General features: G+C 41.8%; 110 pseudogenes; all 110 read right to left on the minus strand.

The window, feature by feature from the left end:
• Positions 1–199: 199 nt before the first annotated feature.
• LOC142717906 (5S ribosomal RNA) lies at positions 200–318 on the minus strand (annotated as a pseudogene).
• Positions 319–385: 67 nt separating this feature from the next.
• On the minus strand, positions 386–504 carry LOC142717897 (5S ribosomal RNA; annotated as a pseudogene).
• A 67-nt stretch (positions 505–571) lies between these two features.
• On the minus strand, positions 572–690 carry LOC142717816 (5S ribosomal RNA; annotated as a pseudogene).
• A 67-nt stretch (positions 691–757) lies between these two features.
• LOC142717931 (5S ribosomal RNA) lies at positions 758–876 on the minus strand (annotated as a pseudogene).
• Positions 877–943: 67 nt separating this feature from the next.
• On the minus strand, positions 944–1,062 carry LOC142717939 (5S ribosomal RNA; annotated as a pseudogene).
• Positions 1,063–1,129: 67 nt separating this feature from the next.
• Positions 1,130–1,248, minus strand: LOC142717800 (5S ribosomal RNA; annotated as a pseudogene).
• A 67-nt stretch (positions 1,249–1,315) lies between these two features.
• LOC142717954 (5S ribosomal RNA) lies at positions 1,316–1,434 on the minus strand (annotated as a pseudogene).
• A 67-nt stretch (positions 1,435–1,501) lies between these two features.
• LOC142717823 (5S ribosomal RNA) lies at positions 1,502–1,620 on the minus strand (annotated as a pseudogene).
• Positions 1,621–1,687: 67 nt separating this feature from the next.
• LOC142717854 (5S ribosomal RNA) lies at positions 1,688–1,806 on the minus strand (annotated as a pseudogene).
• A 67-nt stretch (positions 1,807–1,873) lies between these two features.
• On the minus strand, positions 1,874–1,992 carry LOC142717846 (5S ribosomal RNA; annotated as a pseudogene).
• A 67-nt stretch (positions 1,993–2,059) lies between these two features.
• On the minus strand, positions 2,060–2,178 carry LOC142717940 (5S ribosomal RNA; annotated as a pseudogene).
• Positions 2,179–2,245: 67 nt separating this feature from the next.
• Positions 2,246–2,364, minus strand: LOC142717859 (5S ribosomal RNA; annotated as a pseudogene).
• A 67-nt stretch (positions 2,365–2,431) lies between these two features.
• Positions 2,432–2,550, minus strand: LOC142717907 (5S ribosomal RNA; annotated as a pseudogene).
• A 67-nt stretch (positions 2,551–2,617) lies between these two features.
• On the minus strand, positions 2,618–2,736 carry LOC142717972 (5S ribosomal RNA; annotated as a pseudogene).
• A 67-nt stretch (positions 2,737–2,803) lies between these two features.
• On the minus strand, positions 2,804–2,922 carry LOC142717838 (5S ribosomal RNA; annotated as a pseudogene).
• A 67-nt stretch (positions 2,923–2,989) lies between these two features.
• On the minus strand, positions 2,990–3,108 carry LOC142717871 (5S ribosomal RNA; annotated as a pseudogene).
• Positions 3,109–3,175: 67 nt separating this feature from the next.
• On the minus strand, positions 3,176–3,294 carry LOC142717910 (5S ribosomal RNA; annotated as a pseudogene).
• Positions 3,295–3,361: 67 nt separating this feature from the next.
• Positions 3,362–3,480, minus strand: LOC142717984 (5S ribosomal RNA; annotated as a pseudogene).
• A 67-nt stretch (positions 3,481–3,547) lies between these two features.
• LOC142717860 (5S ribosomal RNA) lies at positions 3,548–3,666 on the minus strand (annotated as a pseudogene).
• Positions 3,667–3,733: 67 nt separating this feature from the next.
• LOC142717794 (5S ribosomal RNA) lies at positions 3,734–3,852 on the minus strand (annotated as a pseudogene).
• A 253-nt stretch (positions 3,853–4,105) lies between these two features.
• LOC142717840 (5S ribosomal RNA) lies at positions 4,106–4,224 on the minus strand (annotated as a pseudogene).
• Positions 4,225–4,291: 67 nt separating this feature from the next.
• LOC142717912 (5S ribosomal RNA) lies at positions 4,292–4,410 on the minus strand (annotated as a pseudogene).
• Positions 4,411–4,477: 67 nt separating this feature from the next.
• On the minus strand, positions 4,478–4,596 carry LOC142717952 (5S ribosomal RNA; annotated as a pseudogene).
• Positions 4,597–4,663: 67 nt separating this feature from the next.
• Positions 4,664–4,782, minus strand: LOC142717985 (5S ribosomal RNA; annotated as a pseudogene).
• Positions 4,783–4,849: 67 nt separating this feature from the next.
• Positions 4,850–4,968, minus strand: LOC142717878 (5S ribosomal RNA; annotated as a pseudogene).
• Positions 4,969–5,035: 67 nt separating this feature from the next.
• LOC142717943 (5S ribosomal RNA) lies at positions 5,036–5,154 on the minus strand (annotated as a pseudogene).
• Positions 5,155–5,221: 67 nt separating this feature from the next.
• On the minus strand, positions 5,222–5,340 carry LOC142717809 (5S ribosomal RNA; annotated as a pseudogene).
• A 253-nt stretch (positions 5,341–5,593) lies between these two features.
• On the minus strand, positions 5,594–5,712 carry LOC142717811 (5S ribosomal RNA; annotated as a pseudogene).
• Positions 5,713–5,965: 253 nt separating this feature from the next.
• Positions 5,966–6,084, minus strand: LOC142717791 (5S ribosomal RNA; annotated as a pseudogene).
• Positions 6,085–6,151: 67 nt separating this feature from the next.
• On the minus strand, positions 6,152–6,270 carry LOC142717868 (5S ribosomal RNA; annotated as a pseudogene).
• Positions 6,271–6,337: 67 nt separating this feature from the next.
• On the minus strand, positions 6,338–6,456 carry LOC142717808 (5S ribosomal RNA; annotated as a pseudogene).
• A 253-nt stretch (positions 6,457–6,709) lies between these two features.
• On the minus strand, positions 6,710–6,828 carry LOC142717812 (5S ribosomal RNA; annotated as a pseudogene).
• A 253-nt stretch (positions 6,829–7,081) lies between these two features.
• LOC142717793 (5S ribosomal RNA) lies at positions 7,082–7,200 on the minus strand (annotated as a pseudogene).
• A 67-nt stretch (positions 7,201–7,267) lies between these two features.
• LOC142717870 (5S ribosomal RNA) lies at positions 7,268–7,386 on the minus strand (annotated as a pseudogene).
• Positions 7,387–7,453: 67 nt separating this feature from the next.
• Positions 7,454–7,572, minus strand: LOC142717798 (5S ribosomal RNA; annotated as a pseudogene).
• A 67-nt stretch (positions 7,573–7,639) lies between these two features.
• Positions 7,640–7,758, minus strand: LOC142717848 (5S ribosomal RNA; annotated as a pseudogene).
• A 67-nt stretch (positions 7,759–7,825) lies between these two features.
• Positions 7,826–7,944, minus strand: LOC142717842 (5S ribosomal RNA; annotated as a pseudogene).
• A 67-nt stretch (positions 7,945–8,011) lies between these two features.
• Positions 8,012–8,130, minus strand: LOC142717810 (5S ribosomal RNA; annotated as a pseudogene).
• A 67-nt stretch (positions 8,131–8,197) lies between these two features.
• LOC142717830 (5S ribosomal RNA) lies at positions 8,198–8,316 on the minus strand (annotated as a pseudogene).
• Positions 8,317–8,383: 67 nt separating this feature from the next.
• On the minus strand, positions 8,384–8,502 carry LOC142717903 (5S ribosomal RNA; annotated as a pseudogene).
• Positions 8,503–8,569: 67 nt separating this feature from the next.
• Positions 8,570–8,688, minus strand: LOC142717833 (5S ribosomal RNA; annotated as a pseudogene).
• Positions 8,689–8,941: 253 nt separating this feature from the next.
• LOC142717828 (5S ribosomal RNA) lies at positions 8,942–9,060 on the minus strand (annotated as a pseudogene).
• Positions 9,061–9,127: 67 nt separating this feature from the next.
• Positions 9,128–9,246, minus strand: LOC142717885 (5S ribosomal RNA; annotated as a pseudogene).
• Positions 9,247–9,499: 253 nt separating this feature from the next.
• On the minus strand, positions 9,500–9,618 carry LOC142717826 (5S ribosomal RNA; annotated as a pseudogene).
• A 67-nt stretch (positions 9,619–9,685) lies between these two features.
• On the minus strand, positions 9,686–9,804 carry LOC142717947 (5S ribosomal RNA; annotated as a pseudogene).
• Positions 9,805–9,871: 67 nt separating this feature from the next.
• On the minus strand, positions 9,872–9,990 carry LOC142717977 (5S ribosomal RNA; annotated as a pseudogene).
• A 67-nt stretch (positions 9,991–10,057) lies between these two features.
• LOC142717956 (5S ribosomal RNA) lies at positions 10,058–10,176 on the minus strand (annotated as a pseudogene).
• A 67-nt stretch (positions 10,177–10,243) lies between these two features.
• Positions 10,244–10,362, minus strand: LOC142717841 (5S ribosomal RNA; annotated as a pseudogene).
• A 253-nt stretch (positions 10,363–10,615) lies between these two features.
• On the minus strand, positions 10,616–10,734 carry LOC142717835 (5S ribosomal RNA; annotated as a pseudogene).
• Positions 10,735–10,801: 67 nt separating this feature from the next.
• Positions 10,802–10,920, minus strand: LOC142717921 (5S ribosomal RNA; annotated as a pseudogene).
• Positions 10,921–10,987: 67 nt separating this feature from the next.
• Positions 10,988–11,106, minus strand: LOC142717817 (5S ribosomal RNA; annotated as a pseudogene).
• Positions 11,107–11,173: 67 nt separating this feature from the next.
• LOC142717945 (5S ribosomal RNA) lies at positions 11,174–11,292 on the minus strand (annotated as a pseudogene).
• A 67-nt stretch (positions 11,293–11,359) lies between these two features.
• LOC142717981 (5S ribosomal RNA) lies at positions 11,360–11,478 on the minus strand (annotated as a pseudogene).
• Positions 11,479–11,545: 67 nt separating this feature from the next.
• LOC142717905 (5S ribosomal RNA) lies at positions 11,546–11,664 on the minus strand (annotated as a pseudogene).
• A 253-nt stretch (positions 11,665–11,917) lies between these two features.
• Positions 11,918–12,036, minus strand: LOC142717801 (5S ribosomal RNA; annotated as a pseudogene).
• A 67-nt stretch (positions 12,037–12,103) lies between these two features.
• LOC142717965 (5S ribosomal RNA) lies at positions 12,104–12,222 on the minus strand (annotated as a pseudogene).
• Positions 12,223–12,289: 67 nt separating this feature from the next.
• LOC142717829 (5S ribosomal RNA) lies at positions 12,290–12,408 on the minus strand (annotated as a pseudogene).
• Positions 12,409–12,475: 67 nt separating this feature from the next.
• Positions 12,476–12,594, minus strand: LOC142717819 (5S ribosomal RNA; annotated as a pseudogene).
• Positions 12,595–12,847: 253 nt separating this feature from the next.
• Positions 12,848–12,966, minus strand: LOC142717807 (5S ribosomal RNA; annotated as a pseudogene).
• Positions 12,967–13,033: 67 nt separating this feature from the next.
• LOC142717818 (5S ribosomal RNA) lies at positions 13,034–13,152 on the minus strand (annotated as a pseudogene).
• Positions 13,153–13,219: 67 nt separating this feature from the next.
• LOC142717916 (5S ribosomal RNA) lies at positions 13,220–13,338 on the minus strand (annotated as a pseudogene).
• A 67-nt stretch (positions 13,339–13,405) lies between these two features.
• Positions 13,406–13,524, minus strand: LOC142717879 (5S ribosomal RNA; annotated as a pseudogene).
• Positions 13,525–13,591: 67 nt separating this feature from the next.
• LOC142717865 (5S ribosomal RNA) lies at positions 13,592–13,710 on the minus strand (annotated as a pseudogene).
• A 67-nt stretch (positions 13,711–13,777) lies between these two features.
• On the minus strand, positions 13,778–13,896 carry LOC142717966 (5S ribosomal RNA; annotated as a pseudogene).
• A 67-nt stretch (positions 13,897–13,963) lies between these two features.
• Positions 13,964–14,082, minus strand: LOC142717999 (5S ribosomal RNA; annotated as a pseudogene).
• Positions 14,083–14,149: 67 nt separating this feature from the next.
• Positions 14,150–14,268, minus strand: LOC142717967 (5S ribosomal RNA; annotated as a pseudogene).
• Positions 14,269–14,521: 253 nt separating this feature from the next.
• LOC142717843 (5S ribosomal RNA) lies at positions 14,522–14,640 on the minus strand (annotated as a pseudogene).
• Positions 14,641–14,707: 67 nt separating this feature from the next.
• On the minus strand, positions 14,708–14,826 carry LOC142717893 (5S ribosomal RNA; annotated as a pseudogene).
• Positions 14,827–15,079: 253 nt separating this feature from the next.
• Positions 15,080–15,198, minus strand: LOC142717934 (5S ribosomal RNA; annotated as a pseudogene).
• A 67-nt stretch (positions 15,199–15,265) lies between these two features.
• Positions 15,266–15,384, minus strand: LOC142717795 (5S ribosomal RNA; annotated as a pseudogene).
• A 67-nt stretch (positions 15,385–15,451) lies between these two features.
• On the minus strand, positions 15,452–15,570 carry LOC142717970 (5S ribosomal RNA; annotated as a pseudogene).
• Positions 15,571–15,637: 67 nt separating this feature from the next.
• LOC142717856 (5S ribosomal RNA) lies at positions 15,638–15,756 on the minus strand (annotated as a pseudogene).
• A 67-nt stretch (positions 15,757–15,823) lies between these two features.
• Positions 15,824–15,942, minus strand: LOC142717915 (5S ribosomal RNA; annotated as a pseudogene).
• A 253-nt stretch (positions 15,943–16,195) lies between these two features.
• Positions 16,196–16,314, minus strand: LOC142717866 (5S ribosomal RNA; annotated as a pseudogene).
• A 67-nt stretch (positions 16,315–16,381) lies between these two features.
• On the minus strand, positions 16,382–16,500 carry LOC142717857 (5S ribosomal RNA; annotated as a pseudogene).
• Positions 16,501–16,567: 67 nt separating this feature from the next.
• On the minus strand, positions 16,568–16,686 carry LOC142717839 (5S ribosomal RNA; annotated as a pseudogene).
• Positions 16,687–16,939: 253 nt separating this feature from the next.
• LOC142717900 (5S ribosomal RNA) lies at positions 16,940–17,058 on the minus strand (annotated as a pseudogene).
• A 67-nt stretch (positions 17,059–17,125) lies between these two features.
• LOC142717849 (5S ribosomal RNA) lies at positions 17,126–17,244 on the minus strand (annotated as a pseudogene).
• Positions 17,245–17,311: 67 nt separating this feature from the next.
• Positions 17,312–17,430, minus strand: LOC142717898 (5S ribosomal RNA; annotated as a pseudogene).
• Positions 17,431–17,497: 67 nt separating this feature from the next.
• Positions 17,498–17,616, minus strand: LOC142717983 (5S ribosomal RNA; annotated as a pseudogene).
• Positions 17,617–17,683: 67 nt separating this feature from the next.
• Positions 17,684–17,802, minus strand: LOC142717853 (5S ribosomal RNA; annotated as a pseudogene).
• A 253-nt stretch (positions 17,803–18,055) lies between these two features.
• Positions 18,056–18,174, minus strand: LOC142717894 (5S ribosomal RNA; annotated as a pseudogene).
• Positions 18,175–18,241: 67 nt separating this feature from the next.
• LOC142717874 (5S ribosomal RNA) lies at positions 18,242–18,360 on the minus strand (annotated as a pseudogene).
• Positions 18,361–18,427: 67 nt separating this feature from the next.
• Positions 18,428–18,546, minus strand: LOC142717802 (5S ribosomal RNA; annotated as a pseudogene).
• Positions 18,547–18,613: 67 nt separating this feature from the next.
• On the minus strand, positions 18,614–18,732 carry LOC142718000 (5S ribosomal RNA; annotated as a pseudogene).
• Positions 18,733–18,799: 67 nt separating this feature from the next.
• Positions 18,800–18,918, minus strand: LOC142717862 (5S ribosomal RNA; annotated as a pseudogene).
• Positions 18,919–18,985: 67 nt separating this feature from the next.
• Positions 18,986–19,104, minus strand: LOC142717901 (5S ribosomal RNA; annotated as a pseudogene).
• Positions 19,105–19,171: 67 nt separating this feature from the next.
• Positions 19,172–19,290, minus strand: LOC142717804 (5S ribosomal RNA; annotated as a pseudogene).
• Positions 19,291–19,543: 253 nt separating this feature from the next.
• Positions 19,544–19,662, minus strand: LOC142717971 (5S ribosomal RNA; annotated as a pseudogene).
• Positions 19,663–19,729: 67 nt separating this feature from the next.
• On the minus strand, positions 19,730–19,848 carry LOC142717867 (5S ribosomal RNA; annotated as a pseudogene).
• A 66-nt stretch (positions 19,849–19,914) lies between these two features.
• LOC142717973 (5S ribosomal RNA) lies at positions 19,915–20,033 on the minus strand (annotated as a pseudogene).
• Positions 20,034–20,100: 67 nt separating this feature from the next.
• Positions 20,101–20,219, minus strand: LOC142717987 (5S ribosomal RNA; annotated as a pseudogene).
• Positions 20,220–20,286: 67 nt separating this feature from the next.
• On the minus strand, positions 20,287–20,405 carry LOC142718001 (5S ribosomal RNA; annotated as a pseudogene).
• A 67-nt stretch (positions 20,406–20,472) lies between these two features.
• LOC142717782 (5S ribosomal RNA) lies at positions 20,473–20,591 on the minus strand (annotated as a pseudogene).
• A 67-nt stretch (positions 20,592–20,658) lies between these two features.
• LOC142717837 (5S ribosomal RNA) lies at positions 20,659–20,777 on the minus strand (annotated as a pseudogene).
• Positions 20,778–21,042: 265 nt separating this feature from the next.
• Positions 21,043–21,161, minus strand: LOC142717861 (5S ribosomal RNA; annotated as a pseudogene).
• Positions 21,162–21,600: 439 nt separating this feature from the next.
• On the minus strand, positions 21,601–21,719 carry LOC142717979 (5S ribosomal RNA; annotated as a pseudogene).
• Positions 21,720–21,972: 253 nt separating this feature from the next.
• On the minus strand, positions 21,973–22,091 carry LOC142717882 (5S ribosomal RNA; annotated as a pseudogene).
• Positions 22,092–22,158: 67 nt separating this feature from the next.
• On the minus strand, positions 22,159–22,277 carry LOC142717978 (5S ribosomal RNA; annotated as a pseudogene).
• A 67-nt stretch (positions 22,278–22,344) lies between these two features.
• On the minus strand, positions 22,345–22,463 carry LOC142717914 (5S ribosomal RNA; annotated as a pseudogene).
• Positions 22,464–22,530: 67 nt separating this feature from the next.
• On the minus strand, positions 22,531–22,649 carry LOC142717964 (5S ribosomal RNA; annotated as a pseudogene).
• Positions 22,650–22,716: 67 nt separating this feature from the next.
• Positions 22,717–22,835, minus strand: LOC142717988 (5S ribosomal RNA; annotated as a pseudogene).
• A 439-nt stretch (positions 22,836–23,274) lies between these two features.
• LOC142717896 (5S ribosomal RNA) lies at positions 23,275–23,393 on the minus strand (annotated as a pseudogene).
• A 67-nt stretch (positions 23,394–23,460) lies between these two features.
• Positions 23,461–23,579, minus strand: LOC142717974 (5S ribosomal RNA; annotated as a pseudogene).
• A 67-nt stretch (positions 23,580–23,646) lies between these two features.
• On the minus strand, positions 23,647–23,765 carry LOC142717917 (5S ribosomal RNA; annotated as a pseudogene).
• A 253-nt stretch (positions 23,766–24,018) lies between these two features.
• On the minus strand, positions 24,019–24,137 carry LOC142717884 (5S ribosomal RNA; annotated as a pseudogene).
• Positions 24,138–24,204: 67 nt separating this feature from the next.
• Positions 24,205–24,323, minus strand: LOC142717975 (5S ribosomal RNA; annotated as a pseudogene).
• A 67-nt stretch (positions 24,324–24,390) lies between these two features.
• LOC142717976 (5S ribosomal RNA) lies at positions 24,391–24,509 on the minus strand (annotated as a pseudogene).
• Positions 24,510–24,576: 67 nt separating this feature from the next.
• On the minus strand, positions 24,577–24,695 carry LOC142717780 (5S ribosomal RNA; annotated as a pseudogene).
• Positions 24,696–24,762: 67 nt separating this feature from the next.
• Positions 24,763–24,881, minus strand: LOC142717813 (5S ribosomal RNA; annotated as a pseudogene).
• Positions 24,882–25,422: the final 541 nt, after the last annotated feature.

Consider the following 25,422-nt stretch of genomic DNA (forward strand, 5'->3'; position numbering starts at 1 on the left):
CGACATAATAAAAATTCAAACGCACCACGGATTCCAAGACAGTCTCCCACACTGGTACTAGCGAGGCCCTAAGCTGTGTAACTTCTGCGATCTGACGAGAGCAGGCAGATTCAGCTTAGAATAGCCATTGATTTTAAATGCTTTAATCCATAGTCCTATTTAATCGATTGTGAAACAAAATCTAAACGACATAATAAAAAGTCAACCGCACCACGGATTCCCAGACAGTCTCCCACACTGGTACTAGCGAGGCGTTAAGCTGTGTAACTTCTGCGATCTAACGAGAGCAGGCACATTCAGCTTAGAATGGCCATTGACATTAAATGCTTTAATCTATAGTCCTTTTTAATCGATTGTGAAACAAAATCTAAACGACATAATAAAAAGTCAACCGTACCACGGATTCCCAGACAGTCTCCCACACTGGTATTAGCGAGGCCTTAAGCTGTGTAACTTCTGCGATCTGACGAGAGCAGGCACATTCAGCTTAGAATGGCCATTGACTTTAAAAGCCTTAATCCATAGTCCTATTTAATCTATTGTGAAACAAAATCTAAACAACATAATAAAAAGTCAACCGCACCACAGATTCCCAGAGAGTCTCCCACACTGGTACTAGCGAGGCCTTAAGCTGTGTAACTTCTGCGATCTGACGAGAGCAGGGACATTCAGCTTAGAATGGCCATTGACATTAAATGCTTTAATCCATAGTCCTTTTTAATCGATTGTGAAACAAAATCTAAACGACATAATAAAAATTCAACCGCACCACGGATTCCCAGACACTCTCCCACACTGGTACTAGCGAGGCCTTAAGCTGTGTAACTTCTGCGTTCTGACGAGAGCAGGCACATTCAGCTTAGAATGGCCATTGACGTTAAATGCTTTAATCCATAGTCCTTTTTAATCAATTGTGAATCAAAATCTAAACGACATAATAAAAAGTCAACCGCACCACGGATTCCCAGACCGTCTCCCACACTGGTACTGGTGAGGCCTTAAGCTGTGTAACTTCTGCGATCTGACGAGAGCAGGCACATTCAGTTTAGAATGGCCATTGACGTTAAATGCTTTAATCCATAGTCCTATTTAATCTATTGTGAAACAAAATCTAAACGACATAATAAAAAATCAACCGCACCACGGATTCCCAGACAGTCTCCCACACTGGTACTAGCGAGGCCTTAAGCTGTGTAACTTCTGCGATCTGACGAGAGCAGGCACATTCAGCTTAGAATGGCCATTGACGTTAAATGCAATAATCCATAGTCCTTTTTAATCAATTGTGAAACAAAATCTAAACGACATAATAAAAAGTCAACCGCACCACGGATTCCCAGTCCATCTCCTACACTGGTACTGGCGAGGCCTTAAGCTGTGTAACTTCTGCGTTCTGACGAGAGCAGGCAAATTCAGCTTAGAATGGCCATTGACGTTAAATGCTTTAATCCAAAGTCCTATTTAATCTATTGTGAAACAAAATCTAAACAACATAATAAAAAGTCAACCGCACCACGGATTCCCAGACAGTCTCCCACACTGGTACTAGCGAGACCTTAAGCTGTGTAACTTCTGCGATCTGACGAGAGCAGGCACATTCAGCTTAGAATGGCCATTGACGTTAAATGCTTTAATCCATAGTCCTTTTTAATCAATTGTGAAACAAAATCTAAACGACATAATAAAAAGTCAACCGCACCACGGATTCCCAGACTGTCTCCCACACTGGTACTAGCGAGGCCTTAAGCTGTGTAACTTCTGCGTTCTGACGAGAGCAGGCACATTCAGCTTAGAATTGCCATTGACGTTAAATGCTTTAATCCATAGTCCTATTTAATCTATTGTGAAACATAATCTAAACGACATAATAAAAAGTCAACCGCACCACGGATTCCCAGACAGTCTCCCACACTGGTACTAGCGAGGCCTTAAGCTGTGTAACTTCTGCGATCTGACGAGAGCAGGCACATTCAGCTTAGAATGGCCATTGACATTAAATGCTTTAATCCATAGTCCTTTTTAATCGATTGTGAAACAAAATCTAAACGACATAATAAAAAGTCAACCGCACCACAGATTCCCAGACAGTCTCCCACACTGGTACTAGCGAGGCGTTAAGCTGTGTAACTTCTGCGATCTAACGAGAGCAGGCACATTCAGCTTAGAATGGCCATTGACATTAAATGCTTTAATCCATAGTCCTTTTTAATCGATTGTGAAACAAAATCTAAACGACATAATAAAAAGTCAACCGCACCACGGATTCCCAGACAGTCTCCCACACTGGTACTAGCGAGGCCTTAAGCTGTGTAACTTCTGCGATCTGACGAGAGCAGGCACATTCAGCTTAGAATGGCCATTGACATTAAATGCTTTAATCCATAGTCCTTTTTAATCGATTGTGAAACAAAATCTAAACGACATAATAAAAAGTCAACCGCACCACGGATTCCCAGACAGTCTCCCACACTGGTACTAGCGAGGCGTTAAGCTGTGTAACTTCTGCGATCTAACGAGAGCAGGCACATTCAGCTTAGAATGGCCATTGACATTAAATGCTTTAATCCATAGTCCTTTTTAATCGATTGTGAAACAAAATCTAAACGACATAATAAAAAGTCAACCGCACCACGGATTCCCAGACAGTCTCCCACACTGGTACTAGCGAGGCCTTAAGCTGCGTAACTTCTGCGATCTGACGAGAGCAGGCACATTCAGCTTAGAATGGCCATTGACATTAAATGGTTTAATCCATAGTCCTTTTTAATCGATTGTGAAACAAAATCTAAACGACATAATAAAAAGTCAACCGCACCACGGATTCCAAGACAGTCTCCCACACTGGTACTAGCGAGGCCTTAAGCTGTGTAACTTCTGCGATCTAACGAGAGCAGGCACATTCAGCTTAGAATGGCCATTGACATTAAATGCTTTAATCCATAGTCCTTTTTAATCGATTGTGAAACAAAATCTAAACGACATAATAAAAAGTCAACCGCACCACGGATTCCCAGACAGTCTCCCACACTGGTACTAGCGAGGCCTTAAGCTGTGTAACTTCTGCGATCTGACGAGAGCAGGCACATTCAGCTTAGAATGGCCATTGACATTAAATGCTTTAATCCATAGTCCTTTTTAATCGATTGTGAAACAAAATCTAAACGACATAATAAAAAGTCAACCGCACCACGGATTCCCAGACAGTCTCCCACACTGGTACTAGCGAGGCGTTAAGCTGTGTAACTTCTGCGATCTAACGAGAGCAGGCACATTCAGCTTAGAATGGCCATTGACATTAAATGCTTTAATCCATAGTCCTTTTTAATCGATTGTGAAACAAAATCTAAACGACATAATAAAAAGTCAACCGCACCACGGATTCCCAGACAGTCTCCCACACTGGTACTAGCGAGGCCTTAAGCTGCGTAACTTCTGCGATCTGACGAGAGCAGGCACATTCAGCTTAGAATGGCCATTGACATTAAATGGTTTAATCCATAGTCCTTTTTAATCGATTGTGAAACAAAATCTAAACTACATAATAAAAAGTCAACCGCACCACGGATTCCAAGACAGTCTCCCACACTGGTACTAGCGAGGCCTTAAGCTGTGTAACTTCTGCGATCTGACGAGAGCAGGCACATTCAGCTTAGAATAGCCATTGACATTAAATGCTTTAATCCATAGTCCTTTTTAATCGATTGTGAAACAAAATCTAAACGACATAATAAAAAGTCAACCGCTCCACGGATTCCCAGACAGTCTCCCACACTGGTACTAGCGAGGCCTTAAGCTGAGTAACTTCTGCGATCTGACGAGAGCAGGCACATTCAGCTTAGAATGGCGATTGACATTAAATGCTTTAATCCATAGTCCTTTTTAATCGATTGTGAAACAAAATCTAAACGACATAATAAAAATACAACCGCACCATGGATTCCCAGACAGTCTCCCACACTGGTACTAGTGAGGCCTTAAGCTGTGTAACTTCTGCGTTCTGACGAGAGCAGGCACATTCAGCTTAGAATTGCCATTGACGTTAAATGCTTTAATCCATAGTCCTTTTTAATCAATTGTGAGACAAAATCTAAACGACATAATAAAAAGTCAACCGCACCACGGATTCCCAGACAGTCTCCCACACTGGTACTGGTGAGGCCTTAAGCTGTGTAACTTCTGCGATCTGACGAGAGCAGGGACATTCAGCTTAGAATGGCCATTGACATTAAATGCTTTAATCCATAGTCCTTTTTAATCGATTGTGAAACAAAATCTAAACGACATAATAAAAATTCAACCGCACCACGGATTCCCAGACAGTCTCCCACACTGGTACTAGCGAGGCCTTAAGCTGTGTAACTTCTGCGATCTGACGAGGGCAGGCACATTCAGCTTAGAATGGCCATTGACGTTAAATGCTTTAATCCATAGTCCTATTTAATCTATTGTGAAACAAAATCTAAACGACATAATAAAAAGTCAACCGCACCACGGATTCCCAGACAGTCTCCCTCACTGGTACTAGCGAGGCGTTAAGCTGTGTAACTTCTGCGATCTAACGAGAGCAGGCACATTCAGCTTAGAATGGCCATTGACATTAAATGCTTTAATCTATAGTCCTTTTTAATCGATTGTGAAACAAAATCTAAACGACATAATAAAAAGTCAACCGCACCACGGATTCCCAGACAGTCTCCCACACTGGTACTAACGAGGCCTTAAGCTGTGTAACTTCTGCGATCTGAAGAGAGCAGGCACATTCAGCTTAGAATGGCCATTGACTTTAAAAGCCTTAAACCATAGTCCTATTTAATCTATTGTGAAACAAAATCTAAACAACATAATAAAAAGTCAACTGCACCACAGATTCCCAGAGAGTCTCCCACACTGGTACTAGCGAGGCCTTAAGCTGTGTAACTTCTGCGATCTGACGAGGGCAGGCACATTCAGCTTAGAATGGCCATTGACGTTAAATGCTTTAATCCATAGTCCTATTTAATCTATTGTGAAACAAAATCTAAACGACATAATAAACATTTAACCGCACCACGGATTCCCAGACAGTCTCCCACACTGGTACTAGCGAGGCCTTAAGCTGTGTAACTTCTGCGTTCTGACGAGAGCAGGCACATTCATCTTAGAATGGCCATTGACGTTAAATGCTTTAATCCATAGTCCTTTTTAATCAATTGTGAAACAAAATCTAAACGACATAATAAAAAGTCAACCGCACCACGGATTCCCAGACAGTCTCCCACACTGGTACTGGTGAGGCCTTAAGCTGTGTAACTTCTGCGATCTGACGAGAGCAGGCACATTCAGCTTAGAATGGCCATTGACGTTAAATGCTTTAATCCATAGTCCTATTTAATCTATTGTGAAACAAAATCTAAACGACATAATAAAAAGTCAACCGCACCACGGATTCCCAGACAGTCTCCCACACTGGTACTAGCGAAGCGTTAAGCTGTGTAACTGCTGCGATTTAACGAGAGAAGGCAAATTCAGCTTAGAATGGCCATTGACATTAAAAGCCTTAATCCAAAGTCCTATTTAATCTATTGTGAAACAAAATCTAAACAACATAATAAAAAGTCAACCGCACCACGGATTCCCAGACAGTCTCCCACACTGGTACTGGTGAGGCCTTAAGCTGTGTAACTTCTGCGATCTGACGAGAGCAGGCACATTCAGCTTAGAATGGCCATTGACGTTAAATGCTTTAATCCATAGTCCTATTTAATCTATTGTGAAACAAAATCTAAACGACATAATAAAAAGGCAACCGCACCACGGATTCCCAGACAGTCTCCCACACTGGTACTAGCGAAGCGTTAAGCTGAGTAACTTCTGCGATCTAACGAGAGAAGGCAAATTCAGCTTAGAATGGCCATTGACATTAAAAGCCTTAATCCAAAGTCCTATTTAATCTATTGTGAAACAAAATCTAAACAACATAATAAAAAGTCAACCGCACCACAGATTCCCAGAGAGTCTCCCACACTGGTACTAGCGAGGCCTTAAGCTGTGTAACTTCTGCGATCTGACGAGAGCAGGCACATTCAGCTTAGAATGGCCATTGACATTAAATGCTTTAATCCATAGTCCTTTTTAATCGATTGTGAAACAAAATCTAAACGACATAATAAAAAGTCAACCGCACCACGGATTCCCAGACAGTCTCCCACACTGGTACTAGCGAGGCCTTAAGCTGTGTAACTTCTGCGATCTGATGAGAGAAGGCACATTCAGCTTAGAATGGCCATTGACATTAAATGCTTTAATCCATTGTCCTTTTTAATCGATTGTGAAACAAAATCTAAACGACATAATAAAAATTCAACCGCACCACGTATTCCCAGACAGTCTCCCACACTGGTACTAGCGAGGCCTTAAGCTGTGTAACTTCTGCGATCTGACGAGAGCAGGCACATTCAGCTTAGAATGGCCATTGACGTTAAATGCTTTAATCCATAGTCCTATTTAATCTATTGTGAAACAAAATCTAAACGACATAATAAAAAGTCAACCACACCACGGATTCCCAGACAGTCTCCCACACTGGTACTAGCGAAGCGTTAAGCTGTGTAACTGCTGCGATTTAACGAGAGAAGGCAAATTCAGCTTAGAATGGCCATTGACATTAAAAGCCTTAATCCAAAGTCCTATTTAATCTATTGTGAAACAAAATCTAAACAACATAATAAAAAGTCAACCGCACCACGGATTCCCAGACAGTCTCCCACACTGGTACTGGTGAGGCCTTAAGCTGTGTAACTTCTGCGATCTGACGAGAGCAGGCACATTCAGCTTAGAATGGCCATTGACGTTAAATGCTTTAATCCATAGTCCTATTTAATCTATTGTGAAACAAAATCTAAACGACATAATAAAAAGGCAACCGCACCACGGATTCCCAGACAGTCTCCCACACTGGTACTAGCGAAGCGTTAAGCTGTGTAACTTCTGCGATCTAACGAGAGAAGGCAAATTCAGCTTAGAATGGCCATTGACATTAAAAGCCTTAATCCAAAGTCCTATTTAATCTATTGTGAAACAAAATCTAAACAACATAATAAAAAGTCAACCGCACCACAGATTCCCAGAGAGTCTCCCACACTGGTACTAGCGAGGCCTTAAGCTGTGTAACTTCTGCGATCTGACGAGAGCAGGCACATTCAGCTTAGAATGGCCATTGACATTAAATGCTTTAATCCATAGTCCTTTTTAATCGATTGTGAAACAAAATCTAAACGACATAATAAAAAGTCAACCGCACCACGGATTCCCAGACAGTCTCCCACACTGGTACTAGCGAGGCCTTAAGCTGTGTAACTTCTGCGATCTGATGAGAGAAGGCACATTCAGCTTAGAATGGCCATTGACATTAAATGCTTTAATCCATTGTCCTTTTTAATCGATTGTGAAACAAAATCTAAACGACATAATAAAAAGTCAACCGCACCACGTATTCCCAGACAGTCTCCCACACTGGTACTAGCGAGGCCTTAAGCTGTGTAACTTCTGCGATCTGACGAGAGCAGGCACATTCAGCTTAGAATGGCCATTGACGTTAAATGCTTTAATCCATAGTCCTATTTAATCTATTGTGAAACAAAATCTAAACGGCATAATAAAAAGTCAACCGCACCACGGATTCCCAGACAGTCTCCCACATTGGTACTAGCGAGGCCTTAAGCTGTGTAACTTCTGCGATCTGACGAGAGCAGGCACATTCAGTTTAGAATGGCCATTGACTTTAAATGCTTTAATCCATAGTCCTTTTTAATCGATTGTGAAACAAAATCTAAACGACATAATAAAAAGTCAACCGCACCACGGATTCCCAGACAGTCTCCCACACTGGTACTAGCGAGGCCTTAAGCTGTGTAACTTCTGCGATCTGACGAAAGCAGGGACATTCAGCTTAGAATGGCCATTGACATTAAATGCTTTAATCCATAGTCCTTTTTAATCGATTGTGAAACAAAATCTAAACGACATAATAAAAAGTCAACCGCACCACGGATTCCCAGACAGTCTCCCACACTGGTACTAGCGAGGCCTTAAGCTGTGTAACTTCTGCGATCTGACGTGAGCAGGTACATTCAGCTTAGAATGGCCATTGACATTAAATGCTTTAATCCATAGTCCTTTTTAATCGATTGTGAAACAAAATCTAAACGACATAATAAAAAGTCAACCGCACCACGGATTCCCAGACAGTCTCCCACACTGGTACTAGCGAGGCCTTAAGCTGTGTAACTTCTGCGAACTGACGAGAGCAGGCACATTCAGCTTAGAATGGCCATTGACATTAAATGTTTTAATCCATAGTCCTTTTTAATCGATTGTGAAACAAAATCTAAACGACATAATAAAAAGTCAACCGCACCACGGATTCCCAGACAGTCTCCCACACTGGTTCTAGCGAGGCCTTAAGCTGTGTAACTTCTGCGATCTGACGAGAGCAGGCACATTCAGCTTAGAATGGCCATTGACTTTAAAAGCCTTAATCCATAGTCCTATTTAATCTATTGTGAAACAAAATCTAAACAACATAATAAAAAGTCAACCGCACCACAGATTCCCAGAGAGTCTCCCACACTGGTACTAGCGAGGCCTTAAGCTGTGTAACTTCTGCGATCTGACGAGAGCAAGCACATTCAGCTTAGAATGGCCATTGACATTAAATGCTTTAATCCATAGTCCTTTTTAATCGATTGTGAAACAAAATCTAAACGACATAATAAAAAGTCAACCGCAACACGGATTCCCAGACAGTCTCCCACACTGGTACTAGCGAGGCCTTAAGCTGTGTAACTTCTGCGATCTGACCAGAGCAGGGACATTCAGCTTAGAATAGCCATTGACATTAAATGCTTTAATCCATAGTCCTTTTTAATCGATTGTGAAACAAAATCTAAACGACATAATAAAAATTCAACCGCACCACGGATTCCCAGACAGTCTCCCACACTGGTACTAGCGAGGCCTTAAGCTGTGTAACTTCTGCGATCTGACGAGAGCAGGCACATTCAGCTTAGAATGGCCATTGACATTAAATGCTTTAATCCATAGTCCTTTTTAATCGATTGTGAAACAAAATCTAAACGACATAATAAAAAGTCAACTGCACCACGGATTCCCAGACAGTCTCCCACACTGGTTCTAGCGAGGCCTTAAGCTGTGTAACTTCTGCGATCTGATGAGAGCAGGCACATTCAGCTCAGAATGGCCATTGACTTTAAAAGTCTTAATCCATAGTCCTATTTAATCTATTGTGAAACAAAATCTAAACAACATAATAAAAAGTCAACCGCACCACGGATTCCCAGACAGTCTCTCACACTGGTACTAGCGAGGCCTTAAGCTGTGTAACTTCTGCAAACTGACGAGAGCAGGCACATTCAGCTTAAAATGGCCATTGACGTTAAATGCTTTAATCCATAGTCCTATTTAATCTATTGTGAAACAAAATCTAAACGACATAATAAAAAGTCAACCGCACCACGGATTCCCAGACAGTCTCCCACACTGGTACTAGCGAGGCCTTAAGCTGTGTAACTTCTGCAATCTGACGAGAGCAGGCACATTCAGCTTAGAATGGCCATTGACATTAAATGCTTTAATCCATAGTCCTTTTTAATCGATTGTGAAACAAAATCTAAACGACATAATAAAAAGTCAACCGCAACACGGATTCCCAGACAGTCGCCCACACTGGTACTAGCGAGGCCTTAAGCTGTGTAACTTCTGCGATCTGACGAGAGCAGGCACATTCAGTTTAGAATGGCCATTGACATTAAATGCTTTAATCCATAGTCCTTTTTAATCGATTGTGAAACAAAATCTAAACGACATAATAAAAAGTCAACCGCACCACGGATTCCCAGACAGTCTCCCACGCTGGTACTAGCGAGGCCTTAAGCTGTGTAACTTCTGCGATCTGACGAGAGCAGGCACATTCAGCTTAGAATGGCCATTGACATTAAATGCTTTAATCCATAGTCCTTTTTAATCGATTGTGAAACAAAATCTAAACGACATAATAAAAAGTCAACCGCACCACGGATTCCCAGACAGTCTCCCACACTGGTACTAGCGAGGCCTTAAGCTGTGTAACTTCTGCGATCTGACGAGAGCAGGCACATTCAGCTTAGAATGGCCATTGACTTTAAAAGCCTTAATCCATAGTCCTATTTAATCTATTGTGAAACAAAATCTAAACAACATAATAAAAAGTCAACCGCACCACAGATTCCCAGAGAGACTCCCACACTGGTACTAGCGAGGCCTTAAGCTGTGTAACTTCTGCGATCTGACGAGAGCAGGCACATTCAGCTTAGAATGGCCATTGACATTAAATGCTTTAATCCATAGTCCTTTTTAATCGAATGTGAAACAAAATCTAAACGACATAATAAAAAGTCAACCGCACCACGGATTCCCAGACAGTCTCCCACACTGGTACTAGCGAGGCGTTAAGCTGTGTAACTTCTGCGTTCTAACGAGAGAAGGCAAATTCAGCTTAGAATGGCCATTGACATTAAAAGCCTTAATCCAAAGTCCTATTTAATCTATTGTGAAACAAAATCTAAACAACATAATAAAAAGTCAACCGCACCACGGATTCCCAGACAGTCTCCCACACTGGTACTAGCGAGGCCTTAAGCTGTGTAACTTCTGCGATCTGACGAGGGCAGGCACATTCAGCTTAGAATGGCCATTGACATTAAATGCTTTAATCCATAGTCCTTTTTAATCGATTGTGAAACAAAATCTAAACAACATAATAAAAATTCAACCGCACCACGGATTCCCAGACAGTCTCCCACACTGGTACTAGCGAGGCCTTAAGCTTTGTAACTTCTGCGATCTGACGAGAGCAGGCACATTCAGCTTAGAATGGCCATTGACATTAAATGCTTTAATCCATAGTCCTTTTTAATCGATTGTGAAACAAAATCTAAACGACATAATAAAAAGTCAACCGCACCACGGATTCCCAGACAGTCTCCCACACTGGTACTAGCGAGGCCTTAAGCTGTGTAACTTCTGCGATCTGACGAGAGCAGGGACATTCAGCTTAGAATAGCCATTGACATTAATTGCTTTAATCCATAGTCCTTTTTAATCGATTGTGAAACGAAATCGAAACGACATAATAAAAATTCAACCGCACCACGGATACCCAGACAGTCTACCACACTGGTACTAGCGAGGCCTTAAGCTGTGTAACTTCTGCGTTCTGACGAGAGCAGGAACATTCAGCTTAGAATGGCCATTGACGTTAAATGCTTTAATCCATAGTCCTTTTTAATCGATTGTGAAACAAAATCTAAACGACATAATAAAAAATCAACCGCACCACGGATTCCCAGACAGTCTCCCACACTGGTACTAGCGAGGCCTTAAGCTGTGTAACTTCTGCGTTCGGACGAGAGCAGGCACATTCAGCTTAGAATGGCCATTGACGTTAAATCCTTTAATCCATAGTCCTATTTAATCTATTGTGAAACAAAATCTTAACGACATAATAAAAAGTCAAGCGCACCACGGATTCCCAGACAGTCTCCCACACTGGTACTAGCGAGGCCTTAAGCTGTGTAACTTCTGCGATCTGACGAGAGCAGGCACTTTCAGCTTAGAAAGACCATTGACATTAAAAGCCTTAATCCATAGTCCTATTTAATCTATTGTGAAACAAAATCTAAACAACATAATAAAAAGTCAACCGCACTACGGATTCCCAGACAGTCTCCCACACTGGTACTAGCGAGGCCTTAAGCTGTGTAACTTCTGTGATCTGACGAGAGCAGGGACATTCAGCTTAGAATGGGCATTGACATTAAATGCTTTAATCCATAGTCCTTTTTAATCGATTGTGAAACAAAATCTAAACGACATAATAAAAAATCAACCGCACCACGGATTCCCAGACAGTCTCCCACACTGGTACTAGCGAGGCCTTAAGCTGTGTAACTTCTGCGATCTGACGAGAGCAGGCACATTCAGCTTAGAATGGCCATTGACATTAAATGCTTTAATCCATAGTCCTATTTAATCTATTGTGAAACAAAATCTAAACGACATAATAAAAAGTCAACCGCACCACGGATTCCCAGACAGTCTCCCACACTGGTACTAGCGAGGCCTTAAGCTGTGTAACTTCTGCGATCTGACGAGAGCAGGCACATTCAGCTTAGAATGGCCATTGACATTAAATGCTTTAATCCATAGTCCTATTTAATCTATTGTGAAACAAAATCTAAACGACATAATAAAAAGTCAACCGCACCACAGATTCCCAGACAGTCTCCCACACTGGTACTAGCAAGGCCTTAAGCTGTGTAACTTCTGCGATCTGACGAGAGCAGGCACATTCAGCTTAGAATGGCCATTGACATTAAATGCTTTAATCCATAGTCCTTTTTAATCGATTGTGAAACAAAATCTAAACGACATAATAAAAAGTCAACCGCACCACGGATTCACAGACAGTCTCCCACACTGGTACTAGCGAGGCCTTAAGCTGTGTAATTTCTGCGATCTGACGAGAGCAGGCACATTCAGCTTAGAATGGCCATTGACGTTAAATGCTTTAATCCATAGTCCTATTTAATCTATTGTGAAACAAAATCTAAACGACATAATAAAAAGTCAACCGCACCACGGATTCCCAGACAGTCTCCCACATTGGTACTAGCGAGGCGTTAAGCTGTGTAAGTTCTGCGTTCTAACAAGAGCAGGCACATTCAGCTTAGACTGGCCATTGACATTAAATGCTTTAATCCATAGTCCTTTTTAATCGATTGTGAAACAAAATCTAAACGACATAATAAAAAGTCAACCGCACCACAGATTCCCAGACAGTCTCCCACAATGGTACTAGCGAGGCCTTAAGCTGTGTAACTTCTGCGATCTGACGAGAGCAGGAACATTCAGCTTAGAATGGCCATTGACATTAAACGCTTTAATCCATAGTCCTTTTTAATCGATTGTGAAACGAAATCGAAACGACATAATAAAAAGTCAACCGCACCACGGATTCCCAGACAGTCTCCCACACTGGTACTAGCGAGGCCTTAAGCTGTGTAACTTCTGCGATCTGACGAGAGCAGGGACATTCAGCTTAGAATAGCCATTGACATTAAATGCTTTAATCCATAGTCCTTTTTAATCGATTGTGAAACAAAATCTAAACGACATAATAAAAATTCAACCGCACCATGGATTCCCAGACAGTCTCCCACACTGGTACTAGCGAGGCCTTAAGCTGTGTAACTTCTGCGATCTGACGAGAGCAGGCACATTCAGCTTAGAATGGCCATTGACATTAAATGCTTTAATCCATAGTCCTATTTAATCTATTGTGAAACAAAATCTAAACGACATAATAAAAAGTCAACCGCACCACTGATTCCCAGACAGTCTCCCACACTCGTACTAGCGAGGCCTTAAGCTGTGTAACTTCTGCGATCTGACGAGAGCAGGCACATTCAGCTTAGAATGGCCATTGACATTAAAAGCCTTAATCCATAGTCCTATTTAATCTATTGAGAAACAAAATCTAAACAACATAATAAAAAGCCAACCGCACCACGGATTCCCAGACAGTCTCCCACACTGGTACTAGCAAGGCCTTAAGCTGTGTAACTTCTGCGATCTGACGAGAGCAGGCACATTCAGCTTAGAATGGCCACTGACATTAAATGCTTTAATCCATAGTCCTTTTTAATCGATTGTGAAACAAAATCGAAACGACATAATAAAAAGTCAACCGCACCACGGATTCCCAGACAGTCTCCCACACTGGTACTAGCGAGGCCTTAAGCTGTGTAACTTCTGCGATCTGACGAGAGCAGGCACATTCAGCTTAGAATGGCCATTGACATTATATTCTTTAATCCATAGTCCTTTTTAATCGATTGTGAAACAAAATCTAAACGACATAACAAAAAGTCAACCGCACCACGGATTCCCAGACAGTCTCCCACACTGGTACTAGCGAGGCCTTAAGCTGTGTAACTTCTGCGATCTGACGAGAGCAGGGACATTCAGCTTAGAATGGCCATTGACATTAAATGCTTTAATCCATAGTCCTTTTTAATCGATTGTGAAACAAAATCTAAACGACATAATAAAAAGTCAACCGCACCACGGATTCCCAGACAGTCTCCCACACTGGTACTAGCGAGGCCTTAAGCTGTGTAACTTCTGCGATCTGACGAGAGCAGGCACATTCAGCTTAGAATGGCCATTGACGTTAAATGCTTTAATCCATAGTCCTATTTAATCTATTGTGAAACAAAATCTAAACGACATAATAAAAAGTCAACCGCACCACGGATTCCCAGACAGTCTCCCACATTGGTACTAGCGAGGCGTTAAGCTGTGTAAGTTCTGCGATCTAACAAGAGCAGGCACATTCAGCTTAGACTGGCCATTGACATTAAATGCTTTAATCCATAGTCCTTTTTAATCGATTGTGAAACAAAATCTAAACGACATAATAAAAAGTCAACCGCACCACGGATTCCCAGACAGTCTCCCACACTGGTACTAGCGAGGCCTTAAGCCGTGTAACTTCTGCGATCTGACGAGAGCAGGGACATTCAGCTTAGAATAGCCATTGACATTAAATGCTTTAATCCATAGTCCTTTTTAATCGATTGTGAAACAAAATCTAAACGACATAATAAAAATTCAACCGCTCCACGGATTCCCAGACAGTCTCCCACACTGGTACTAGCGAGGCCTTAAGCTGTGTAACTTCTGCGATCTGACGAGAGCAGGCACATTCAGCTTAGAATGGCCATTGACGTTAAATGCTTTAATCCATAGTCCTATTTAATCTATTGTGAAACAAAATCTAAACGACATAATAAAAAGTCAACCGCACCAATGATTCCCAGACAGTCTCCCACACTCGTACTAGCGAGGCCTTAAGCTGTGTATCTTCTGCGATCTGACGAGAGCAGGCACATTCAGCTTAGAATGGCCATTGACATTAAAAGCCTTAATCCATAGTCCTATTTAATCTATTGTGAAACAAAATCTAAACAACATAATAAAAAGCCAACCGCACCACGGATTCCCAGATAGTCTCCCACACTGGTACTAGCAAGGCCTTAAGCTGTGTAACTTCTGTGATCTGACGAGAGCAGGCACATTCAGCTTAGAATGGCCACTGACATTAAATGCTTTAATCCATAGTCCTTTTTAATCGATTGTAAAACAAAATCGAAACGACATAATAAAAAGTCAACCGCACCACGGATTCCCAGACAGTCTCCCACACTGGTACTAGCGAGGCCTTAAGCTGTGTAACTTCTGCGATCTGACGAGAGCAGGCACAGTCAGCTTAGAATGGCCATTGACTTTATATGCTTTAATCCATAGTCCTTTTTAATCGATTGTGAAACAAAATCTAAACGACATAACAGTAAGTCAACCGCACCACGGATTCCCAGACAGTCTCCCACACTGGTACTAGCGAGGCCTTAAGCTGTGTAACTTCTGCGATCTGACGAGAGCAGGCACATTCAGCTTAGAATGGCCATTGACATTAAATGCTTTAATCCATAGTCCTTTTTAATCGATTGTGAAACAAAATCTAAACGACATAATAAAAAGTCAACTGCACCACGGATTCCCAGACAGTCTCCCACACTCGTACTAGCGAGGCCTTAAGCTGTGTAACTTCTGCGATCTGACGAGAGCAGGGACATTCAGCTTAGAATGGCCATTGACATTAAATGCTTTAATCCATAGTCCTTTTTAATCGATTGTGAAACAAAATCTAAACGACATAATAAAAATTCAACTGCACCACGGATTCCCAGACAGTCTCCCACACTGGTATTAGCGAGGCCTTAAGCTGTGTAACTTCTGCGATCTGACGAGAGCAGGCACATTCAGCTTAGAATGGCCATTGACGTTAAATGCTTTAATCCATAGTCCTATTTAATCTATTGTGAAACAAAATCTAAACGACATAATAAAAAGTCAACCGCACCATGGATTCCCAGACAGTCTCCCACGCTGGTACTAGCGAGGCGTTAAGCCGTGTTACTTCTGCAATCTAACGAGAGCAGCCACATTCAGCTTAGAATGGCCATTGACATTAAAAGCCTTAATCCATAGTCCTATTTAATCTATTGTGAAACAAAATCTAAACAACATAATAAAAAGTCAACCGCACCACGGATTCCCAGACAGTCTCCCACACTGGTACTAGCGAGGCCTTAAGCTGTGTAACTTCTGTGATCTGACGAGAGCAGGGACATTCAGCTTAGAATGGCCATTGACATTAAATACTTTAATCCATAGTCCTTTTTAATCGATTGTGAAACAAAATCTAAACGACATAATAAAAAATCAACCGCACCACGGATTCCCAGACAGTCTCCCACACTGGTACTAGCGAGGCCTTAAGCTGTGTAACTTCTGTGTTCTGACGAGAGCAGGCACATTCAGCTTAGAATGGCCATTGACGTTAAATCTTTTAATCCATAGTCCTATTTAATCTATTGTGAAACAAAATCTAAACGACATAATAAAAAGTCAAGCGCACCACGGATTCCCAGACAGTCTCCCACACTGGTACTAGCGAGGCCTTAAGCTGTGTAACTTCTGCGATCTGACGAGAGCAGGCACATTCAGCTTAGAATGGCCATTGACATTAAATGCTTTAATCCATAGTCCTTTTTAATCGATTGTGAAACAAAATCTAAACGACATAATAAAAAGTCAATCGCACCACGGATTCCCAGACAGTCTCCCACACTGGTACTAGCAAGGCATTAAGCTATGTAACTTCTGCGATCTGACGATAGCAGGCACATTCAGCTTAGAATGGCCATTGACGTTAAATGCTTTAATCCATAGTCCTATTTAATCTATTGTGAAACAAAATCGAAACGACATAATAAAAAGTCAACCGCACCACGGATTCCCAGACAGTCTCCCACACTGGTACTAGCGAGGCCTTAAGCTGCGTAACTTCTGCGATCCGACGAGGGCAGGCACATTCAGCTTAGAATGGCCATTGATATTAAATGCTTTAATCCATAGTCCTTTTTAATCGATTGTGAAACAAAATCTAAACGACATAATAAAAAGTCAACCGCACCACGGATTCCCAGACAGTCTCCCACACTGATACTAGCGAGGCCTTAAGCTGTGTAACTTCTGCGATCTGACGAGAGCAGGGACATTCAGCTTAGAATGGCCATTGACATTAAATGCTTTAATCCATAGTCCTTTTTAATCGATTGTGAAACAAAATCTAAACGACATAATAAAAATTCAACCGCACCACGAATTCCCAGACAGTCTCCCACACTGGTACTAGCGAGGCCTTAAGCTGTGTAACTTCTGCGATCTGACGAGAGTAGGTATATTCAGCTTAGAATGGCCATTGACGTTAAATGCTTTAATCCACAGTCCTATTTAATCTATTGTGAAACAAAATCTAAACAACATAATAAAAAGTCAACCGCACCACGGATTCCCAGAGTGTCTCCCACACTGGTACTAGCGAGGCCTTAAGCTGTGTAACTTCTGCGATCTGATGAGAGCAGGCACATTCAGCTTAGAATGGCCGTTGACATTAAAAGCCTTAATCCATAGTCCTATTTAATCTATTGTGAAACAAAATCTAAACGACATAATAAAAAGTAAACCGCACCACGGATTCCCAGACAGTCTCCCACACTGGTACTAGCGAGGCCTTAAGCTGTGTAACTTCTGCGATCTGACGAGAGCAGGCACATTCAGCTTAGAATGGCCATCGACATTAAACGCTTTAATCCATAGTCCTTTTTAATCGATTGTGAAACAAAATCTAAACAACATAATAAAAAGTCAACCGCACCACGGATTCCCAGACAGTCTCCCACACTGGTACTAGCGAGGTTTTAAGCTGAGTAACTTCTGCAATCTGACGAGAGCAGGGACATTCAGCTTAGAATGGCCGTTGACATTAAATGCTTTAATCCATAGTACTTTTTAATCGATTGTGAAACAAAATCTAAACGACATAATAAAAATTCAACCGCTCCACGGATTCCCAGACAGTCTCCCACACTGGTACTAGCGAGGCCTTAAGCTGTGTAACTTCTGCGATCTGACGAGAGCAGGCACATTCAGCTTAGAATGGCCATTGACATTAAATGCTTTAATCCATAGTCCTTTTTAATCGATTGTGAAACAAAATCTAAACGACATAATAAAAAGTCAACCGCACCACGGATTCCCAGACAGTCTCCCACACTGGTACTAGCGAGGCCTTAAGCTGTGTAACTTCTGCGATCTGACGAGGGCAGGCACATTCAGCTTAGAATGGCCATTAACGTTAAATGCTTTAATCCATAGTCCTTTTTAATCGATTGTGAAACAAAATCTAAACGACATAATAAAAAGTCAACCGCACCACGGATTCCCAGACAGTCTCCCACACTGGTACTAGCGAGGCCTTAAGCTGTGTAACTTCTGCGATCTGACGAGAGCAGGCACATTCAGCTTAGAATCGCCATTGACATTAAAAACCTTAATCCATAGTCCTATTTAATCTATTGTGAAACAAAATCTAAACAACATAATAAAAAGTCAACCGCACCACGGATTCCCAGACAGTCTCCCACACTGGTACTAGCGAGGCCTTAAGCTGTGTAACTTCTGCGATCTGACGAGAGCAGGGACATTCAGCTTAGAATGGCCATTGACATTAAATGCTTTAAGCCATAGTCCTTTTTAATCGATTGTGAAACAAAATCTAAACGACATAATAAAAAGTCAACCACACCACGGATTCCCAGACAGTCTCCCACACTGGTACTAACGAGGCCTTAAGCTGTGTAACTTCTGCGATCTGACGAGATCAGGCACATTCAGCTTAGAATGGCCATTGACATTAAATGCTTTAATCCATAGTCCTTTTTAATCGATTGTGAAACATAATCTAAACGACATAATAAAAAGTCAACCGCACCACGGATTCCCAGACAGTCTCCCACACTGGTACTAGCGAGGCCTTAAGCTGTGTAACTTCTGCGATCTGACGAGAGCAGGTACATTCAGCTTAGAATGGCCATTGACGTTAAATGCTTTAATCCATAGTCCTTTTTAATCGATTGTGAAACAAAATCTAAACGACATAATAAAAATTCAACCGCACCACGGATTCCCAGACAGTCTCCCACACTGGTACTAGCGAGGCCTTAAGCTGTGTAACTTCTGCGATCTGATGAGAGCAGGCACATTCAGCTTAGAATGGCCATTGACGTTAAATGCTTTAATCCATAGTCCTATTTAATCTATTGTGAAACAAAATCTAAACGACATAATAAAAAGTCAACCGCACCACGGATTCCCAGACAGTCTCCCACATTGGTACTAGCGAGGCGTTAAGCTGTGTAAGTTCTGCGATCTAACAAGAGCAGGCACATTCAGCTTAGAATGGCCATTGACATTAAATGCTTTAATCAATAGTCCTTTTTAATCGATTGTGAAACAAAATCTAAACGACATAATTAAAAGTCAACCGCACCACGGATTCCCAGACAGTCTCCCACACTGGTACTAGCGAGGCCTTAAGCTGTGTAACTTCTGCGATCTGACGAGAGCAGGCACATTCAGCTTAGAATGGCCATTGACATTAAATGCTTTAATCCATAGTCCTTTTTAATCGATTGTGAAACAAAATCTAAACGACATAATAAAAAGTCAACCGCACCACGGATTCCCAGACAGTCTCCCACACTGGTACTAGCGAGGCCTTAAGCTGTGTAACTTCTGCGATCTGACGAGGGCAGGGACATTCAGCTTAGAATGGCCATTGACATTAAATGCTTTAATCCATAGTCCTTTTAATCGATTGTGAAACAAAATCTAAACGACATAATAAAAAGTCAACCGCACCACGGATTCCCAGACAGTCTCCCACACTGGTACTAGCGAGGCCTTAAGCTGTGTAACTTCTGCGATCTGACGAGAGCAGGCACATTCAGCTTAGAATGGCCATTGACGTTAAATGCTTTAATCCATAGTCCTATTTAATCTATTGTGAAACAAAATCTAAACGACATAATAAAAAGGCAACCGCACCACGGATTCCCAGACAGTCTCCCACACTGGTACTAGCGAGGCCTTAAGCTGTGTAACTTCTGCGATCTGACGAGAGCAGGCACATTCAGCTTAGAATGGCCGTTGACATTAAAAGCCTTAATCCATAGTCCTATTTAATCTATTGTGAAACAAAATCTAAACAACATAATAAAAAGTCAACCGCACCACGGATTCCCAGACAGTCTCCCACACTGGTACTAGCGAGGCCTTAAGCTGTGTAACTTCTGCGATCTGACGAGAGCAGGGACATTCAGCTTAGAATGGCCATTGACATTAAATGCTTTAAGCCATAGTCCTTTTTAATCGATTGTGAAACAAAATCTAAACGACATAATAAAAAGTCAACCACACCACGGATTCCCAGACAGTCTCCCACACTGGTACTAACGAGGCCTTAAGCTGTGTAACTTCTGCGATCTGACGAGAGCAGGCACATTCAGCTTAGAATGGCCATTGACATTAAATGCTTTAATCCATAGTCCTTTTTAATCGATTGTGAAACATAATCTAAACGACATAATAAAAAGTCAACCACACCACGTATTCCCAGACAGTCTCCCACACTGGTACTAACGAGGCCTTAATCTGTGTAACTTCTGCGATCTGACGAGAGCAGGCACATTCAGCTTAGAATGGCCATTGACATTAAATGCTTTAATCCATAGTCCTTTTTAATCGATTGTGAAACATAATCTAAACGACATAATAAAAAGTCAACCGCACCACGGATTCCCAGACAGTCTCCCACACTGTCTCCCACACTGGTACTAGCGAGGTCTTAAGCTGTGTAACTTCTGCGATCTGACGAGAGCAGGCACATTCAGCTTAGAATGGCCATTGACGTTAAATGCTTTAATCCATAGTCCTATTTAATCTATTGTGAAACAAAATCTAAACGACATAATAAAAAGTCAACCGCACCACGGATTCCGAGACAGTCTCCCACACTGGTACTAGCGAGGCCTTAAGCTGTGTAACTTCTGCGATCTGACGAGAGCAGGAACATTCAGCTTAGAATGGCCATCGACATTAAACGCTTTAATCCATAGTCCTTTTTAATCGATTGTGAAACAAAATCTAAACGACATAATAAAAAGGCAACTGCACCACGGATTCCCAGACAGTCTCCCACACTGGTACTAGCGAGGTTTTAAGCTGTGTAACTTCTGCAATCTGACGAGAGCAGGGACATTCAGCTTAGAATGGCCATTGACATTAAATGCTTTAATCCATAGTCCTTTTTAATCGATTGTGAATCAAAATATAAACGACATAATAAAAATTCAACTGCTCCACGGATTCACAGACAGTCTCCCACACTGGTACTAGCGAGGCCTTAAGCTGTGTAACTTCTGCGATCTGACGAGAGCAGGCACATTCAGCTTAGAATGGCCACTGACATTAAATGCTTTAATCCATAGTCCTTTTTAATCGATTGTGAAACAAAATCTAAACGACATAACAAAAAGTCAACTGCACCACGGATTCCCAGACAGTCTCCCACACTGGTACTAGCGAGGCCTTAAGCTGTGTAACTTCTGCGATCTGACGAGAGCAGGCACATTCAGCTTAGAATGGCCATTGACATTAAAAGCCTTAATCCATAGTCCTATTTAATCTATTGTGAAACAAAATCTAAACAACATAGTAAACAGTCAACCGCACCACGGATTCCCAGAGAGTCTCCCACACTGGTACTAGCGAGGAATTAAGTTGTGTAACTTTTGTGATCTGACGAGAGGAGGGACATTTAGCTTAGAATGGCCATTGACATTAAATGCTTTAATCCATAGTCCTTTTTAATCGATTGTGAAACAAAATCTAAACGACATAATAAAAATTCAACCGCACCACGGATTCCCAGACAGTCTCCCACACTGGTACTAGCGAGGCCTTAAGCTGTGTAACTTCTGTGTTCTGACGAGAGCAGGCACATTCAGCTTAGAATGGCCATTGACGTTAAATTCTTTAATCCATAGTCCTATTTAATCTATTGTGAAACAAAATCTAAACGACATAATAAAAAGTCAACCGCACCACGGATTCCCAGACAGTCTCCCACACTGGTACTAGCGAGGCCTTAAGCTGTGTAACTTCTGCGATCTGACGAGAGCAGGAACATTCAGCTTAGAATGGCCATTGACGTTAAATGCTTTAATCCATAGTCCTATTTAATCTATTGTGAAACAAAATCTAAACAACATAATAAAAAGCCAACCGCACCACGGATTCCCAGACAGTCACCCACACTGGTACTAGCGAGGCCTTAAGTTGTGTAACTTCTGCAATCTGACGAGAGCAGGCACATTCAGCTTAGAATGGCCATTGACATTAAATGCTTTAATCCATAGTCCTTTTTAATCGATTGTGAAACAAAATCTAAACGACATAATAAAAATTTAACCGCACCACGGATTCCCAGACAGTCTCCCACACTGGTACTAGCGAGGCCTTAAGCTTTGTAACTTCTGCGATCTGACGAGAGCAGGCACATTCAGCTTAGAATGGCCATTGACGTTAAATGCTTTAATCCATAGTCCTATTTAATCTATTGTGAAACAAAATCTAAACGACATAATAAAAAGGCAACCGCACCACGGATTCCCAGACAGTCTCCCACACTGGTACTAGCGAGGCCTTAAGCTGTGTAACTTCTGCGATCTGACGAGAGCAGGCACATTCAGCTTAGAATGGCCGTTGACATTAAAAGCCTTAATCCATAGTCCTATTTAATCTATTGTGAAACAAAATCTAAACAACATAATAAAAAGTCAACCGCACCACGGATTCCCAGAGTGTCTCCCACACTGGTACTAGCGAGGCCTTTAGCTGTGTAACTTCTGCGATTTGACGAGAGCAGGGAAATTCAGCTTAGAATGGCCATTGACGTTAAATGCTTTAATCCATAGTCCTATTTAATCTATTGTGAAACAAAATCTAAACGACATAATAAAAAGTCAACCGCACCACGGATTCCCAGACAGTCTCCCACACTGGTACTAGCGAGGTTTTAAGCTGTGTAACTTCTGCAATCTGACGAGAGCAGGGACATTCAGCTTAGAATGGCCATTGACATTAAATGCTTTAATCCATAGTACTTTTTAATCGATTGTGAAACAAAATCTAAACGACATAATAAAAATTCAACCGCTCCACGGATTCCCAGACAGTCTCCCACACTGGTACTAGCGAGGCCTTAAGCTGTGTAACTTCTGCGATCTGACGAGAGCAGGCACATTCAGCTTAGAATGGCCATTGACATTAAATGCTTTAATCCATAGTCCTTTTTAATCGATTGTGAAACAAAATCTAAACGACATAATAAAAAGTCAACCGCACCACGGATTCCCAGACAGTCTCCCACACTGGTACTAGCGAGGCCTTAAGCTGTGTAACTTCTGCGATCTGACGAGAGCAGGCACATTCAGCTTAGAATGGCCATTGACGTTAAATGCTTTAATCCATAGTCCTATTTAATCTATTGTGAAACAAAATCTAAACGACATAATAAAAAGTCAACCGCACCACGGATTCCGAGACAGTCTCCCACACTGGTACTAGCGAGGCCTTAAGCTGTGTAACTTCTGCGATCTGCCGAGAGCAGGCACATTCAGCTTAGAATGGCCATTGACATTAAAAGCCTTAATCCATAGTCCTATTTAATCTATTGTGAAACAAAATCTAAACAACATAATAAACAGTCAACCGCACCACGGATTCCCAGAGAGTCTCCCACACTGGTACTAGCGAGGCCTTAAGATGTGTAACTTTTGTGATCTGACGAGAGGAGGGACATTTAGCTTAGAATGGCCATTGACATTAAATGCTTTAATCCATAGTCCTTTTTAATCGATTGTGAAACAAAATCTAAACGACATAATAAAAATTCAACCGCACCACGGATTCCCAGACAGTCTCCCACACTGGTACTAGCGAGGCCTTAAGCTGTGTAACTTCTGTGTTCTGACGAGAGCAGGCACATTCAGCTTAGAATGGCCATTGACGTTAAATTCTTTAATCCATAGTCCTATTTAATCTATTGTGAAACAAAATCTAAACGACATAATAAAAAGTCAACCGCACCACGGATTCCCAGACAGTCTCCCACACTGGTACTAGCGAGGCCTTAAGCTGTGTAACTTCTGCGATCTGACGAGAGCAGGCACATTCAGCTTAGAATGGCCATTGACATTAAATGCGTTAGTCCATAGTCCTTTTTAATCGATTGTGAAACAAAATCTAAACGACATAATAAAAAGTCAACCGCACCACGGATTCCCAGACAGTCTCCCACACTGGTACTAGCGAGGCCTTAAGCTGTGTAACTTCTGCGATCTGACGAGAGCAGGCACATTCAGCTTAGAATGGCCATTGACATTAAATGCTTTAATCCATAGTCCTTTTTAATCGATTGTGAAACAAAATCTAAACGACATAATAAAAAGTCAACCGCACCACGGATTCCCAGACAGTCTCCCACACTGGTACTAGCGAGGCCTTAAGCTGTGTAACTTCTGCGATCTGACGAGAGCAGGGACATTCAGCTTAGAATGGCCATTGACATTAAATGCTTTAATCCATAGTCCTTTTTAATCGATTGTGAAACAAAATCTAAACGACATAATAAAAATTCAACCACACCACGTATTCCCAGACAGTCTCCCACACAGGTACTAGCGAGGCCTTAAGCTGTGTAACTTCTGCGATCTGACGAGAGCAGGCACATTCAGCTTAGAATGGCGATTGACATTAAATGCTTTAATCCATAGTCCTTTTTAATCGATTGTGAAACAAAATCTAAACGACATAATAAAACGTCAACCGCACCATGGATTCCCAGACAGTCTCCCACACTGGTACTAGCGAGGTTTTAAGCTGTGTAACTTCTGCGATCTGACGAGAGCAGGGACGTTCAGCTTAGAATGGCCATTGACATTAAATGCTTTAATCCATAGTCCTTTTTAATCTATTGTGAAACAAAATCTAAACAACATAATAAAAAGTCAACCGCACCGCGGATTCTCAGAGAGTCTCCCACACTGGTACTAGCGAGGCCTTAAGCTGTGTAACTTCTGCGAGACAGTCTCCCACACTGGTACTAGCGAGGCCTTAAGCTGTGTAACTTCTGCGATCTGACGAGAGCAGGAACATTCAGCTTAGAATGGCCATCGACATTAAACGCTTTAATCCATAGTCCTTTTTAATCGATTGTGAAACAAAATCTAAACGACATAATAAAAAGGCAACTGCACCACGGATTCCCAGACAGTCTCCCACACTGGTACTAGC

Source organism: Rhinoderma darwinii, unplaced genomic scaffold (assembly GCF_050947455.1).
Source record: "Rhinoderma darwinii isolate aRhiDar2 unplaced genomic scaffold, aRhiDar2.hap1 Scaffold_4575, whole genome shotgun sequence".
NCBI classification, from domain to species: domain Eukaryota; kingdom Metazoa; phylum Chordata; class Amphibia; order Anura; family Rhinodermatidae; genus Rhinoderma; species Rhinoderma darwinii.